Source organism: Crocodylus siamensis, chromosome 7 (assembly GCF_052110815.1).
Source record: "Crocodylus siamensis isolate JL-2025a chromosome 7, ASM5211081v1, whole genome shotgun sequence".
Classification (NCBI taxonomy): domain Eukaryota; kingdom Metazoa; phylum Chordata; order Crocodylia; family Crocodylidae; genus Crocodylus; species Crocodylus siamensis.
The window spans coordinates 6592140-6607500 of NC_143401.1; positions in this window are offsets into that span (position 1 = coordinate 6592140).

The following is a 15361-nucleotide window of genomic DNA, read 5'->3' on the forward strand; positions in this document are numbered from 1 at the left end:
TTCTAGGGTCGGAAGGGACCTGAACAGATCATCAAGTCCGACCCCCGCCCTGGGCAGGAACGAGTGCTGGGATCATAATACCCCAGCCAGATATCTATCCAACCTCCTTTTGAAGACCCCAAGGTAGGGCAGAGCAGCCCCTCCCTTAGGAGCCCATTCCAGAGCCTGGCAGCCCTAACCATAAAGTAATGCCTCCTGATATCCAGCCTGAACCTGCTCTCAATCCATGTGTGGCTGTTATTCCTTGTTATCCCAGGTGGTGCCCGGGGGAACAGAGCCTCACCCAATTTCCACTGGTCCCCCCAGTGAGTTTATAGATGGCCACCAGATCCCCTCTTGGTCTTCTCTTGTGGAGGCTGAATAGACTCAGGCCCTTTAGTCTATCTTCATAGGACCTGGCCCGCTGCCCCTTGACTGTGCGAGTGGCCCTCCTCTGGACCCTCTCAAGGGTAGCCACATCCCTCTTGAAGTGCGGTGCCCAGAACTGGACGCAGTACTCCAACTGCGGCCTGACCAGCACCGCATAGAGGGGGAGCATCACCTCCTTGCACCTGCTTGCAATGCATCTGTAGATGCATGACAAGGTGCAGTTAGCCTTCCTGACTGCTTCCTCACATTGGTGGCTCACGTCCATCCTGGAGTCAACAATGACTCCAAGATCCCTTTCAGCCACTGTGTCGACGAGGAGGGTTTTCCCCAGCCCATAGGTGTGTTGCAGGTTCCTTCTCCCTAGATGCAGCACCTTGCACTTGTCTGCATTCAACTCCATCCTGTTCTCATCTGCTCACCTCTGCAACCTGTCTAGATCTAGCTGGATTCTGTTCCTCTCCTCCAGTGTGCCCACTTCTCCCCACATCTTTACATCCAGCCTGCCTTGAACTCATCCTATAAAAAGCCCAATAAATTCTGGGAGATGTAGTTTTAGACAGAAGCCCTTGGGAAGTGCAGGCTCAGACCAGGTGATAACAGTTGTAATTAGATGAAGGTGGTGGGAGCGGGGGAGTGGAGAGGGAAACAGGTGGGGCAGCTGAAGTCCTTGAGAAGAGCCTCCTGGAAAGGGGAAATGCATGGCAGAAGGTAAGCAATGAGCCCCTAGAGAAGGGTCTGGGCAGCATAAAGGTGCAGCTTTGATCACCCCAATGCTCAAAATAATGGGTAGCCAGGACGGTTTGGCGAAGTCTTGTATTGGCTCAGCTGGGTAGATGCTAGACAAGCTTTTGAGGCCCTTCCCTGGGCTGGGAGAGTAGCTGGAGCTGAATACAAAACAAGCCAACAACAAAAAAAAGGAGGCTTTTATTTAAGGAAAAAAGAAAAGAAAAGATAGATTACTTGCTTCTTGTTGCTTCCTCCTGGTTTGTGGGCTTTTGATGGTGCTTGGTTCATGCCTTCAGCTCCCTTTGTGCAGCTGCAAGTGAAGTTCCCAAACTTGCCTTTCCTTCACAGCTGAAGCTGAAATTCTTACCAGGCAGCAGGAGTCCCCGGGGACAGGGGGTGAGGCCAAACACCGGCTACGATGAGAGCTGGGTTGAGAGGGAGACCTGCACACAGACTCCTGCATGAGTTTAGGGCCTGGCCCTTCTGGCTAGAGGCAAGGCAGGTGCTCTTGTAAACTGTTTCCACTGAATTTGTGAGGGGTTTCATTTTCTATTGGCATTTTTTTTTTGCAATTGTTCCTTCTGTCTTTGGTCAGGTCCACTGCCTTCAAAGGCAGGAAGAAGTCCCATTCATCCCCTTGCTGGCTGGGATAAGAGACTGCCTCCCCCTGGGGAAGGGACTGCGATGTCGAGCGCCTTGTGCCAACCGCCTGGAAGAGCTGTGCTGCTCGGGGGAGAGCCGCTGCTAGAGCTGGGTCCGGTCTGGACTGCTCGACTTCCCTCAGGCATGGCTGGCTTAAGGACCAAGCTCCTTTACAGGGAAACTGAGGCACGCTTGACTCCTAGCAGCAGGACACCTGGCTGGCAGGAGAGGTAAGAAGCAGCTGCTTTAGAGCTGCTGGATGCTACTTCATGTGCTGGTGTTTCAATTTGCATAGAAATTTGGGAGTGGAAGCTCCAGGGAGTTGCAATCACAGCAAGTTAGTTTGGTTCTTGGGGGCTCAGACCCCTGGGCAAGTGCACGGAGGTGGTGAAATAATTTCCTGCCCAGAGTAGCACAAAATGGTGTTGATATAAAAGACTCAAGGTCTTAATTTCTTGGCTGTCTGAGGCCTGCCGTGTTCCCCGAGGAGCAGCTGGGGGAAGAAGGCTGAACTTTGGTAGGAAAGTGGCCAGGCACCTCAAAAATAATGCAGCATTCAGCTCCGTCCTCCTGCAGTCGGCCATGTGAGAAATCTATTAACAAGGCTGGGAATGGTATTGATCTCTTAATAGGCTAAAAAAAGAAGCCTGTGGCTGTGTCCAGACCTACAGGTGTCTTTCTCATTACAGACACTGACAATGTAAAGGATTACAGCTCTGCCGGAGAGGGGCTGGAGCTGGGCTTTGGAAGATAACTGCAAATGGATTTTTGTTTATTAGTAAAGCATGTTAAGCTCAGCAGGGTAACAAATCCAGTGATGGAGGGCACTCCTGAAGTGGTGTGCGCTGCATGGTCCCTTTTTTAAAAATAATTAAACTGGTCTGGCCCCATGTGGCGTTTGGGCAGGGCCATGCAGTATTCATCCGTCTAAGTGATTCTCATTTTCCAGTCGGGTACTAAACCAGAAGCTTTTATATGAAATGCATGCATCTCATCTCTTCTTACTGGCTAGTCCACACAGGACAGGGGAGTTGGAGTACAGGACCAGTTTAGTTATGGGTTGGTTGCTTTCTAAGATGCCTGGCAGAATGACTGTGGATGAAGGGCCTGCCCAGAGCGGGCTTCCATCTAGAAACTAAATGTTTAGTTTCTTTCAGTGGCTTTCAGGTGGGGATACCACTTACCCCTGGGGTATGTGGTGCTTTGTCAAGAAGTACATGCCTAATTTTTAAATCACGACAATGGAGTTTTTGATTGGTCAATGCGCAAGGAGTCATGGTATCGATGTTGGCATTGACACTTCCTAAGGAGTGAATGTGCAGAGACGCCTTGGAGGGAGTTGGGGGTACGCGCAAGTAAGGGGGTATGCAGAAACAGCAAAAAAGCTGGAAAACTCCTGTTCCATTTCGCTGGATGACCGATTGCTTGTGAAGGACCGCACATCTCAGCTGGAAGTTGCAGGCCCTTCCACAAAGCATTGCTCATCAGAACTGCTGATGCTGGGGAGAGGAAAGGACAAAGGTGTGCGAGTGCCCAGGGAAACATTGGGGTTCACTCATTTTGCTGCATTTCAATGCACGTTGTGTTCCCCATGCAATTTTTTTTGACTCTAGTTCTCTTTAGTCCTCTTAGATTGGTTTCCCCAGGCTGTGCATAGATTTCTTGCAAACTAATTTTTCAATTTCAATTTGAAATTGCTGACTGGCTTCCAGGAGCTCTTTACAAGCCACCCCCTCTCCCTTATTTCCACTCAGCCAACTTCAATAGGACTCTTTCCAACACCCCCCTCCCAAAGTAGAAGCTAATCTCAAATATTTTATTTGTAAGGCAAAACTTAATCAAGAAATTAAGCAGGTTGCATACTAATTAGAGTCCAGGCTCAGTATGCATCCAATGAATGACAAATACGATCAGAATCGGTCTTCTTCATCAGAGTCCTCATAAATATTCATCACATAAATAGAAGATTGGATGCCATTAAAGAGACGAGAGAGATTGAAATCGGAATATGCGGGGAAATGAAAAGTTTGGATTGCCTCCAAGATATGCCCTAAATATTAATAAATCATTGTTATGTGGAGGTGAAGAAATAGATCTGTTGAGTCCTTGTCTTGCGTTTTGGATGAGTCAAAAGATTTATCCTAATTTTTTCAGCCTGGGATTTAATAATGGACAGTGGGAATAAATTGTTATGCATATTAATCCTCGTGTCAGGAGGTGATGAGGCATGGGAGTACGTGGAAAGGCTGGGCAAACCAAAGAAGGATAGTTGTCTGAACATAGGGCTTCAATTCTTAAAGCGTGATGTTTGGAAGCACCTAGACCCGATTTGCCAGCACTGATAGCGGTGTGCAAAGCACGGGCCACACTGTCAGAGCAGAACGACACACCTTGCACTCTAGATCTATCGGGAGTGATCTCTCCCTTATTCATTTCCCTCTCTAGCATCCACCATTATTGGTGTAGAGATGCCAGAGGAACCACCTGCACCTGCTCTGATGTGAATGACCCAGGAACTGCCCGACACCAGATTTAGGTCTCAGGTTGTTGGATCCCATCTTCGCCAGGTGCGGGAAATGTTTGCATGTGGGCTTTTGTTTTGGAGCCATTCTTCTTAAACCCTTTTCCTACATGCCCACACTGCCTCTTGCTCTATTTGGCTTCTCTATTCCTCTAAAAGAAATCTGCTTTTGGGGTCACCTCTTAAGCGTCCACCAAAGCATTGCAGAAGGGGAATCCAGGTTTAGGTCCTAATTTGGGCTTAACTCACCAAAAAGGGGCAAGTAGTAATCCTGGTTTATTTCCAGAGCTCGGAGCATGCCAAGATTAAACTCCCATTGCTTATTTTGCTGCATCACATTGACTTCAACAGAGCAGATGTTACAGTGACCGCTTCGTCTCTTTGTTCTCATCCCAGGGACTCCCAGTGACCAGGGACATAGTGTCAGGGTAGTTTGGTGTGCACACCTTTCCTTAAGAGGAAGACCCTTCTCCAGTTTCTTCCAGTAGAACTATAAGGATTCATGAACTGGCCAGCTATGTTAGCGGTCAATGCATGGCCTGATCCATACATGAGTGGCATCTTTTAATACGATAATCTATGCCACCGAGAAAGCGGTTGGCCTTTGATGGGTTTTGGGAAACATCTGATGTGAAAGTGTGGCTTTCCAAGCTTGCCTGAAAGGATGAATCCCAAAACAATACCTGAGAGAAGGGCTCAGCAAGGGGTAGGAGAGATGAAGGTTGCTACATAGGGTTGATCAGGATTGGGGTTGGTCTGTGGCGTTGCCACAACCCCAGTATTTTTCAGGGCACTCTTTTAGACAATCCATGTATTATACAGTATAGGTGGGGAAACTTTCTGGACTCATGCATGAATAACAGCGTGCCCAATTCATCATGGACACCATGTGCCGTAAAGAGACATTACTGCAGTATTTGATCTGGGTTTCTGCTGCTGAGCAAGCCCCCACGCAGTCTTGTGCTTGTTCACCCTTTAAATCTTGGGCAACAATTATTAGTGAAATGCTCATCGCCTGCTCCCTTCCTAGTCAAAGCCAAGGCAAGAGGTGCCCAGATGCCTCAAAAAAGCCTAGCCAGTGCTGGGGAGGGGGAAGAATCCTCACTTAATTACAAGCAAGGATTTCGAAACTGGGAACTGAGCAGGCAATGAGGGACAGGGCCTGCTTAATTATTTAGCTGTAGCCTAGGGGGAAGGGAAAACCATATTTATACTCAAATCATTTTGAGCAGTTAGCCTTAGAAATCAGACTGCAGCAGAACTGTCTTGCAAGTGTGCTGGGGGTGGGGTGGGTTAATCCATGGCTTGATCTCTGGAAATAATTGTGCTGGGTCTTAAAGGAGCTCTGGGCATAGTGTGGGATGAAGTGGGGTTTATGGTACCCCTGGATGGAGAGTAATCGGACACGGAGTCTGAGTAGTCTGTAGCTCAGATTACTGATCCAAGGTATTTTCTTTCTACCACTAGGAAACAGTCCAAGTCATCCTAGTGGGGTTATGATGCTTTCCTTCCTACCCCTCCATTTAAAATACAAGTTCCTTTTGGACCCATACACACAAGCTTAGTTTTGTTTCAAAGGGGTATTAATGGCCCCTATTCTCCCTCCCCCACCCCCTTACTTTGCTGGGCCTTGTACAGCACAGGTTGAGGTCCAGCGTCTTCCTGTGCTGTTAGGGAAAAGCCTCAGAAATGTCACGTCTTTGTTCCTCTGGAAAACTTTTCAGCCAACTCTGCACATCTGCAGGGTTGGTTCCCTGAGTGGCACTATGGACTGGCTGGGGCCCTGGTCCAAGATGCATGTAAGGGGGTTGTGGCAAAGTCATTATTTGCCCTGGGATCTGTAACAGGTAGCAATGAGCTGGAATTAAAAACCTAGTTTCTGCCTCCTTTCCCTATACACAGGCCACCAGGGCAATGGCAGCTCATGTATAGCAGATGCAAGAAAATATGCTGCAGCATCATTTGTGGGGAGCGGGGTTCCCAGCTGGGTGGCATGGGTAAATCAGAGAGGACATCCCTGGAGAGAGTCTCAGCCAGAGTGAAGAGACGCTGTCCCCATCACTCACCCCTTCTACTGGTCCTATCATAGGAACACAGAATCAGTGTCTATGGCCCAGGAGGGGCCATCATTAGCTGGCTAGTGGTCACTGTAACAGGTCACCCACCCCAGTGCCATCTTTCCCATTAATTCACACCTTACATGGGGAGCCCTTGGAGTTCCCTTTAAGGTTCTTATGTCCTGCTGTCTACTTGCCTGCCATGTCTTAATGCAAATTGTTATGCTGATGTTCTTGTAAGTGGGAGACTGCCTATTATATTTCATATGTTGGGGTCTTTTGCCTCCACAGGCCTTGACCCTGGTCTTTCTGTAGCTAGGCCTCCCCATCTAAACCCAGACAGGGTTAGACTCCAAGGCTCTAGACTTTTTCGCCATCTTGAGGCTCGTGGCCCTCTTTTCTGGAGCCTGGCCTCCCTGGCCTGGAGGCCTGGCCACTGGTCCCATAGCCAGGGGGTCACTCATCTTAGTCAAAGAGAATAAAAGATAAAATTGCACCTCAGGTGCACCAGACCACCCTGGCCTTTTAAGATTGTGCCCTCTGGTGCCAGGGCAAGTGCACCCCACAATCTTGTGCCCACACTGGTGCTGAAGGCCTATGTACCCCCAACACTGCACCTTCTTTGGCAATGGTGTCAATGCACCCCAAATCCTGCACCCACACTGGCACCAGGTCCCCACATTGTCATGGGGTCCCGATGAGGCCTCCTCCTTCCCCAGATAGCCTCACTCAAACCACCAGTGTTGTTCAGTGACAAATAGAAATATGAACAGTCCTGTAAAGAAGGCTTACATTTCTATAGTCTTTCTTCTGGGGTCACTGCCATCTCTCCAGGGTCCTCCATAGTTCCCCTCCTCCAGCCTTTGGACCACTCACCAAGCCTCTCCATGGAGCTCTGGGACACACTCCCTCCCCTTTGACTACTGACCCCTACTAATGCTCTGCTCAGGGTTTTTATAGTCCTGGCCTGCCCCTTCCGGTCAGCTGACTAGCTGGCCAGACTTAGCATTTAACCCCCTCCTTACCGGCACTCTGTGGCCAGAAAGTTTTGGCCTTAAAGGGGCCAACCTGTCTTCTGGTGACAGGGCTAGGGTTTCCTGTTGCAGACACCAATGGGGAATTCCCAAAATTGCCACTTTACACACTTAACCACAGTACCTGAAACGCCGGGGACACCCTTTAATATGCCACAGGTAGCAGCAGGGGAGGCGAGGGCACAGCTGTCACTGCACTGCAACAGCAGGTAGTTAATAGGTACTTAGTCTAGAAGGTCCTAGGACAAAGATTGTGCTCCATGCCACAGGGGGAAGGTGGAAACTCATCATAGCCAGATCCCTGCCTGTTGGATCCAGGAGGGTAAAATTCCTTCCATTTTGGCATTGCACATGCCCCACTGGTCAGTTGGTAGAAAGCAGCTGGTCTGGGAAGCTGTTAAAGGCCCTATAGAGGAAAGGTTGTTTTATGGGTTGCCATCTTCTTTCAGTGCTGTGCTGGAGGACAGGGCAATGGGGAACGCAGCCTTTTGCCGGCATTGGTGATACCAAACTGCTGGTCTTGGCAGAGCTGCCAGTGGCCTCCCAAAAGGTGTTAACTGCAGGGGTGCTAGCTGAGTAGGTAGTTGAGCAAAGCAAGGCTTGACCTTCAGTGGTTAATCTGTGCTGGAGCAGCAGCCAGCAAAATGCTACAGGGCAGCCACAATTAAAGCTGTTTTTAGAACAACCTTCCAAGTCTGAGGCTGGAGAGGCTAATGCCTGTGAAGATTAGGAAGAATTTGACTTTAATTAAAGCTCCTAGAAAGTGGCTGCCTGGAGCAGTCTCTCTTCTTCCTCTCCTGGTCTTGTGCTTGTGTTTCACATTTTAGATCTGCGTTGGGCTTGGTAAAGAGAGCCCAGAGGAGCCAGCTCTAGCTGGTGTGCTCACATTTTGGATCCCTCCTGTCTTGGACCCAAGCTCCAGCTTGTTCACAGTCCTGGCTTGTGCAGTGCTGGTGAGGAAACCCCCCTGTCCCCTAGGAAAGTCCTTTAGAGAACTGCAAGGCCAACGCTTATCCAACCTCTTCTTAAAAACTTCCAGTGAAGATCAGTTGTCCTCATCTACACGCTGAAAATAGAGTTTTGTGTCCTTTCCCAAGCCCTTGAGGGCTCAGCTCCTCTGAAGTACTGGGCATCTAATGCCCATCAACTTTTAACTTCTCCTTGTTATGCCTGCTTCCTTCCTAAACCCTGGTGAACTCCACCTTGAAGGTATCACGTGGCGGTCAGTCCCACAAGCTGGAAGGGGCTTTCCTTTGACCCATTCTAGATGCGTTGCTTTCTGGTCTCATTCAATGCTCACTTCTTCTATTGAGGGACAAGGTGAAGAGCTATTCTGAGCTGCCTTCTGTATCCCAGTCATTCTCCCAGTATACAGTCCCTAGCCCAAAGATGTCCTGGCCCACACTTGGAGCTCAAAAGAGCCGCAATAAAGTGACTAGTATTTTTCTGTGCGTCTCTGGCTCCTCTTGTGCATGAAGGTACATGTTCAAACCAGTTCCTGATCTTGGCTTTGAGCCTGCAAAACCAATTCTAATAGTGGCCTGTGTTTGTGGCTGTCAGTGAAGTGGGCTGGGAGAGGCCTAGTTGGCTTTAGGGGCTAGGTGGGGTGGCAGACTGGTGTTAATCATAGGAAACCTGCATTCAATGATGACTTTTCCCTGTGGGAAGGTATGGGGTGACTCCTTGCTCAGATCCCAGTGAGAATCTACCTTGGGGGTGGACAATTATTTTGGCTGGAGGGAGCCCCACGTGGAGGCACAGATCCCACCCAGGCTGGCTACATCGCACGCAACTCCTGTGGCTGCTGGCTGCAGTGCCGGGAGCCGCACACAGCAGCATGGAGCTGGCCCAGCCCAGCCTGGTGGTGCACAGCTCCTGGCTGGAGCATCAGGAGCCTCACGGAGCCAGCCTGGCTCGATCATACGTGGTTTCTGCAGCTCCCAACTGGCTTGCCGGACGTCCCGTGTGGCGGCACGGAGCTGATCTGGCTCAATGGCACACGGCTCCCCGCTGGAGTGCCAGGAGGTGGTGTGTCACCTAGTTCAACCCCCTGCTCAAAGCAGGACCGTCCCCAGCCGCATCCTCCCAGCCAGGGCTTTGTTGGCATGTGGCTCCTGGCTGGAGTGGAGGGTGGCTGGAACCGTTTAGTGAGCTGGATCTGGTCTGTGGGCTGTATTTTGACCATCCCTGCTCTACTGGCATATATGAAAGTGGATGGCATCTTCCAGGAGCACCCCACCTGGCTAACAACAGTTCATTGAGTTCCCCTGATTTGCTGAAGCAGGTCACTTGCTCCAAGGTACCAGCTCAGCCTTTCCTCTCTGCTTCTGCACACTCAACTTCCTACTTCTCACCTCTTTCCCTAAACCACCAGTTGGAGTTGCTAGCCACCCTGGCCATTCATCCTGTGAAGGCAGCTGACCGTCTGCCAGCAAAGAGCTGTGAGCAGTACGTGCATCAGCCCCAAGCTAACCTGCCTGCCCCCGAAGCCTCTGCCTCTTGTGATGTCGCTATAGGCTCCCAGACATGAGGATGCTGCAAGTACCGCTTTGCACCAGAGCAAATCTCAGGTAGCCACAGACACGGGGACTCTCCACCCGGGTAAGCAGCTGAAGGCTTTGCTGCCAGTTCCACCGGGCTGTTAATTAAAGAGAGACGCCTCGTTTCCCTTGGGAGGCTGTGATCTGCAGTGGCTTATGGTGCTACCACGTGGCATGACAGGCCCTGCTCGCTGAACGCTGTGCTTTCTTTCAAGCAATGCTTCTGTTAATGCTGAAATGAAGGGTGGGCTCCAGAGGGAAGGGGCTGGAGCCAGTCTGAGCAGTTTGTTATAAGGACTGCTAATGGAGGGGGCTTTCCTCACGGACAGTGGTGTCTGTGCTTGTTCCCTGGGCAAGCTCAGTGGGAACTTTGTCCCAGTGCCGATCCCTGTGCTACCTTGTGGGTTGAGGGGCGCAGTAACTGATAATTCAGTTCCAAGAATACCATCAAGGAAATGCACATGGACATGTTTAGTCTGGCAGGGGAGTTGGCATTGAGGGGGAAGATTAAAATACCCCCAGTGCTTTTTATCAGATGGTCTCAAAGCACTTTACTGAAGTGGGTGTCCTTTATTAGCTTTCCTTTTAATGATGTGTTAATTGAGATCTAACTACTTACACAGTTGGTCAGTGCAAGTAGCAAGACCTCGGGAGAGCTGACTCCCCAGTCCCGGTACCCTCCCTTTGCGGACTGAAGACTGGGTTTTTGTGCATTTGCAATGTGATGTTAAATACTATTTTAAGAATACAATTCAGAAAAACAACTTTGAATTTTGGTTCTTCCTGCTGTTTGTAACTGTAAACAGAGCATCAGCTGCAGATGGGTCAGCAAAATGTGTAGACTGGCTCTCCGAGCTGAGGAAAGGCAAAAGGTAAGGAAGAGGACATGAACTGAGGATGGAGATCAGTTAATGTATTAAAGGGGGTCGTTCTTAGCCCAGATAAGACCTTTAAGAACCTACGGGGCTGACTTGTCCACCTGCTGGTGGCTCTGACCCTCCTCCCATCTTCTCGTGGCTTATGCCTTTTGATGATTTGTAGTTGCAAAATGTGGCATCAAGATGTTCCTGAACCTACTTGGATGCTAAGGTAGACATTAGTTCATTAACCCCTCTACCCCACACCCCAAGAGCCTGGATAAAGGCTTTTCATCAACTACAATAAAAGGTAGAAAATGTGTGCTCTTTCACCTTAGCACAGTCCTCCCCACACATGCTTTCCTTTGCTTTCTCTTGCTCTCAAGCGGTGTGCGTGGTGTTTCCATCTACTGCACAGAGTGTGCCTGAGGACTAAGAAGTTAGGATACAGCTGTAGTTGATTGCAAAGTGTTGTTTGACCATCTGTGGTGCTAACCCCAGGCATTCAGACAATGCGGAGTTGAACCATGACATCACAAGGGATTTTTTTTGTTGTAAATGTTGAGTCTTCAGATTTATTTTGAAGCTTTTGAGCATTGATGATGATGATTTTTTTCCTTTCCACTATTCTCTGCAGCCCTGAGGGCTAGGTGCTTAAACTGGCAATCCCTGCAAGCCTGCATCGCTCCATAAGCTAGAACTTCAGGAATAAAATTGCACGAGGTAGCAACTATCTGTGCATCTATCCTCCCTGCTTGGTCATAGTATCATAGTACTTAGGGTCAGAAGGGACCTGAACAGATCATCAGGTCTGACTCCCAAATCATCAGGTCCAACCCCCAGGTCATCTTTGCCTAGTGCTGTATCTTCTAAATACTTGGTTGCTGTGATGCTGGGCACCAACAAGAAGCACTGGGGTGGATAGTTGGGTACCTTCACTCTTCTCGGCATTCGGTATTGAATTGGGACCAAGTATCTCTGCTGGTAGCTCAACCTGCCCTGCTTAATCCCACGATGCACTACAGCCCATCCATTCGTATTTGCAGTGGAAATGTCCAGTAGCTGTAGAGATGTTCTGAATGTACCTGTTTAAAAAACACCAACTGTGTAAATTAGGGCAATGGGCTGCCTTGTGGAAGTGGAGGCCACCTGGAAATGGGCACCACAGCTTCAGCAGAGAGGAATAACATCCCACCTGGAAGCTCTGTGGTGTTCGTTTGCTTCTTGGGAGACGAGGCCAGGCTTTGTTACAGGACTCTCCGTTTGAATGTAACTCCCCAGCAAGAGAGCCACAAGCTCACGTCACAGGGGCCACTGCATTGTCCCTGGGGGAAAATGCCCCCTAGCCTTTGCCAAACCTGGGCAGGAACCAGCCAGCTGGATGGGAAAATGCCACTTCTCCTATCTGCTTGCTGGAAGGGTCTTATTTTGTTGTCTCGGGAGGAAGGGAAGCTGGTTGGAAAAGGAAAACCAGAGAAAAAAAAGGCAGGTCAGCTGTGGTGGGTCCTCTGCATCTCACTCACTCTAGCCGGCTGCCTTCCAGGCCTGTCTAACGTCTCCTGCAGAAGTTGCTGGTTTTCTTCTTTTTCTTGGAAGCTTTGAAGTCCCATTTCTGGAACCCCAGTAATAAGGGTCTTCTGCTCACTGGCAGTCAAGGCGGGTGAGGACTGCAGCAGTGATTGCATTTGGACAAGTATCACTTGGACCCATGTTGGACTTGCAGGCCAGGTGCACTGTTGTTCTGTCTGACTGAGCTGGCAGCCTTACTAAAGCATGTCCCCAGCAGGAAATGAGGGGACACCAGCTCTTCCCTCCTGTGTGGAGTAACACACGGAAGTCCAACTCTTCTGCCATGGAGCTAGAAGGGCTGTCGTGTTTCATGACAGTAGCCCTTTCCCCTCCTCCTTCTCCCAGTTGGCATCTCTGCTAGTGGAAACCATCGTCCTAGTATCAAAGATGGCACGGTGCATCATAGAGATACCTGAGCAATCTTGCATCTCGGATGGGTCTTGCCACAGTAGCCTGGAGCTCCCTGTGAGCCTCTCTAGCCTGCTGTCACTGATCAGACTGTTCTGGGTACCGGAGGTGCTCAAGCTGTTTTCCCAAACAGTTTTTAGTACCGCACTGCAGTGTAGATGCTCCCCAAGCACGACATGGCTGAAATAGCCAGGTGCACACTGTGGGCCTCTTTCCTTCCCGGAAGCCTCAAGTACAGAGTCAGGATGTCACAAGTGTGACATTTGGCCTTGCAAACCCCAAATATCCTATAAATAGCAGCTAGTACTGCCAAAACCCCACCTGGAGTCACGTATGGAGAGGATTACAGATTACTTCAACACTCACACAATTGCAGCCACTTCCAGTGTGGGGTAGCTGCTAACTGCACAAACTAATGCTGTGCCACAGCTCTGAATGGGAAGCATGGGGCAGAATATCATATCAGAACTGAGCTGTGGAGAGGAACCAAGCAAAGCAAAATGTGCCCTGGTAGAAACGTGGCTAGGATGCCCGCCTTCACCACCTGCCCTCTGGAGAGTTGCTACTGGGGTTTGTTTTTTTTTATGCATGATTCATCGGGAATTGGGATATTGGCTTTGCATCTCTTTTAAAGCAGTGGTCTCTTTATGTGACTTTATGGTCAGTGGTCCCTGAACTCCTCTAGGCTCGGCATGCTTCTTGCTGGTAGCTGGAGGATGGACCACAAGATGCTTTGTGTCGTGTTGGTGGTCTATAAGCTGTTTGCAAGCTACTGATCTCATAGGCTACGGACAGACATTACACAAACTGGTTTAAGTGCTCAGAAACTGGTTTAAACCTGTTATGGAACAGATGTTCAATGCACATAAACCAGTTTGAAAATGGCTGAAACCAGTTTGAGATCAACCTGGTTGAATGTAGTATTGGACTTAACTGATTTATCTCATACCAGTTTATGCAATGTCTGCCCCAGACCCCTTGCTGGTAGGTTTAAGTTAAACCAGAGTCCCCCAGCATGCCAGCATGGTCTCTGGGCTGGGCAGGGCTCTCTGCTCCACAGCAGTGCTGGCCCGTCCCCTCTGCTCCCTGGCTGGAGCTCGGCACAGACTTGCAGGCACAGCAGGGTCTGTTGGCTTGCCCATGCCCCCATCTTTCTCCCCCCACCCCACTTGCTGCTTAAGCAGAGATCCCTTCCTCAGTCCAGAGGGGAAGTCTGTCCAGTTTCAAACCAGTTCAGCTCAGTCAGGTTGGACTAACCTGCAAAAATCGAATCAATTCAGGCTCAGACTTTGGCATGTCTGCCCCTAGCCGTAGAGATCAGATGTAGCAGCCCCCCACCACCTAGTGCTGCCGCGCAGCATGGATTTCGATGCCATAACATGTAGTGCCACCTTTAGCACCTTTCAAGGGAAGAAGGGTGCTGTGCCCTGAACAGAGATGACTGTAGGCCATAGGGGGAGGGGGAGGGCGTTAATGATACTGATTTTAAGGAGGAGCCGATGCCTTGATGCACAGTCCTGGTGTTCTGCTAATGTGACCCAACACTTGTGGCATTGAGATGGTTTTAGGGCCAACTATTCAAAGACTGGTTCTGTGCAAACTGCTGGATGGTGTCATTTGAGTGCGTCTTGCAGCAGGTCCCTTCCTGCAAGGAAGCAAACTCCTTTTGCAAAAATCTTCCATGTTCCCTTTGGCAGTAGCACTTTTCGGGGAACAGTTCAGTCCAGAGCATCGCAGTGTCCTGAGGGCTCTGACTGTAGGGCCTGGCCTAAGCCGCTCCTGCTGAAGAGCTTGGCAGTACCAGAGCTGTCTGTGGCCCTGAGCGGGCAGGGGGCTAAAGTGTGAGGTGTGTTGGGAATGGAGAACACAGGAGGCTGGAACATGGGCACACATGGCAAGATGCATACCATGGTGACATGAATAATTCAAGGGGCTGAGAGAAAGTTTCCTTGTGCACGCTAATGCATTGATTAGATCAAATTGCCTCCCTAACCCTCGAGGAGGTAAAAACCAACTCATCACCATTTGTTCTCTCTTGATAGATGATTAACCACAAATTAGAATATTAAACAGAGGACTCTGGGTACGTCAATTAATGGCTAAGAACTAAGTTAATTATCAGAGATGCCATAAAACAGGCTTATTTTTATCCTCGGATTATTGTTTGATGTTGCTTAAAAGAAAAAGCGGGGTTTACTTTAGAAATGGCTTTTCCTGCAGGGCTTGGCAACGAGCGGGATTTTACAGCTGGGCCAGCTGTTGCTGGGGTATGGCTCAGGCTCATGCTTCAGGGCCTAATGTCAGCTGGAGGGAGGAAGGAAGTTTGCCTTCCCATGTCTGTTGCTGCACAATAAGCCAGGGGAAGCAGCTGTCTGGCTGCCATTGAAGTGCTGGGCACTCAGCATTTCGGCAGCTAGGGGCCCCTGTGATTCCCTTGGGAGTGGAGGGGCTGAAAAGAGAGCTTGTCCTCTGCCAGAAGCATTAGGGATGGGAAGGGGCTGGACCAGATGGATCAGTAATCTACTACATATCATATACTCCTAACCTGTCACAGGATGGACTGATAACAGGGGTGCTCAACCCCCAGCCTGCAGGCCAGACCCAGCCTGTGGCACCATGTCATCGGGCCCCCATGGCT